The sequence below is a fragment of the Meles meles genome, chromosome 15 (assembly GCF_922984935.1).
Source record: "Meles meles chromosome 15, mMelMel3.1 paternal haplotype, whole genome shotgun sequence".
In the NCBI taxonomy this organism is placed as follows: domain Eukaryota; kingdom Metazoa; phylum Chordata; class Mammalia; order Carnivora; family Mustelidae; genus Meles; species Meles meles.
Genome location: NC_060080.1, coordinates 74,295,816 through 74,297,689, shown reverse-complemented (window position 1 = coordinate 74,297,689; position 1,874 = coordinate 74,295,816). Strand labels below are relative to the sequence as shown.

The 1,874-nt window shown below is 50.6% G+C and overlaps 1 pseudogene; it reads left to right on the top strand.

Annotated features, from left to right (window-relative positions):
- Positions 1–658: 658 nt before the first annotated feature.
- Positions 659–1,638, top strand: LOC123925464 (annotated as a pseudogene).
- The last annotated feature ends 236 nt before the right edge of the window (positions 1,639–1,874 follow it).

Genomic DNA, 1,874 nt, shown 5'->3' with positions numbered 1-1,874 from the left:
ACCCAGGTGCCCCTGTCCTGTCATCTTTTTTTTTTTTTTAAGATTTTATTTCTTTATTTGACAGACAGAGATCACAAGTAGGCAGAGAGGCTGGCAGAGAGAGAGTGGTGGAAGCAGGCTCCCCCATGAGCAGAGAGCCCAATGTGGGGCTCAATCCCAGGACCCTGAGATCATGACCTGAGCCAAAGGCAGAGGCTTTAACCCACTGAGCCACCCAGGCACCCCTGTCATCTTTATGTCAGCATGATGCTCAAGGATTAAATAGCCACTGATACCTGTCTGGTTATAAGGAACTTGGAAATGAAGCCCAGAATCCTAGAGTGAGGAGTTGCCACGAGGCCACTGGGACCACTCCTTGCCTCCCTCCTAATTCTCTTGTCCATCCAGAAATCTGTGTGTTCCTTGTCTAAACATCTCTGTGGGCCCTCTCTTTCCATTCCAAATCACTTCTTAATTTTTAAGTGTCTATTTCAAATTTATTTAAAAATCTGACCCAGATCTTTTAATTCTATAGGTAAGACCATGTGTGTACTGATTTGTCCCAAGTGGATTTTGACATATTTTTAAAGACTGTCTACATAGGCAAGTTTCAGACTGCCACAGCTGGTGGATACCGCAGGTTCCGGGGCAACTCATCTCCCCTCTCTTGGGCTCTGAGATGATGGACCAGAAGACGCTCTGCTCCTTCTTCTCCCCAAGCCCTGCCAGGAAGCCACGTGACCGCAGTCCCGAGCCGTCCCATCCTCAGACTGGCCTGGCGGGCAGTAGCTGAGGAGAGCAGGGATGCGGCAGCCAGCCCCGCCAAGAGGGCCCTGGCCAGGCAGGAGAACCCCAGCACATCGTCCTCCTCTCCGCTGAGGCCCGGGCAATTGGTCCTCATCCAGAGGAAAAAGGCCACCCTGCTCAGACTTGCCACATGCAATGTACCTGTGGGTTTCCCCGACAGTTGGAACATGCCACTGGGTGCAGAGTTGGGAAAACAGTATTTCATAAAGCTAATGGGATTGTTGTAGAGGAAAGAAAACATTGCACTGTTTATCTACCCACATACCAAGTCTTTCTGTGGACGCAGATGTGTTGTGTGCTCTAAGACAGGTGAAGGTTGTCACCCTGGGACAGGATCCGTCTGGTGGACCCACCTAAGCCCCTGGGCTCTGCTTTAGGGTTTGAAGACCCGTTCCGCCGCCGCCAAGTTTAGAAAACATGTACAAAAAGCTAAGGACATAGATGGTTTCGTTCATCCTGTTCACAGAGATTTATCTGGGTGGGTCAAGCAAGGTGTTCTTTTACTCAACACTGTCCTCATAGTCCCAGCACATCAGGCTAGTTATCGTAAGGAGAGAGGATGGGAGCCATTTACTGATGTGGTTGTGTCCTGGCTAAGTCAGAACTCCACTGGCCCCCGTCTTCTTGCTCTGGGGCTCTTACTCTCAGAAGAAAGGCAGTGCCGTTCTTAGGAAGCCCCACTATGTGCTACAAGCTGCATAAGCCCACCACCCCACCCCCTGACCCCCCGCCCCGCTGTCGCTGTGGGCGCGGGGAGGGGACAGAGGGTTCTTCGGATGTAGACATTTCTCTAAAACAAATGCACTGCTCTAGAAGTCTGGCAAGGAGCCCATCAACTGGAAGGATCTGTGACCCTGAGCTAGAGGACTGTCTCTGAGCAGTTTTCTAGAAGCTGTTATTGAAGTATTTGCCAAGAGTAGCAGCTTGATCCAGACAGAAGCACCAAAGGTTCTACCCTGGGACCATATGGCTGTCTTTGCAACACGGCTTTGGCCTAAAATCTAAGGTCACAGTATATGGAAGAGAGTGGAGGTCAAATAGGCATGAGACTTCTTCCATCAAGGGGAAAGGGGACAGAAGCACCTCTT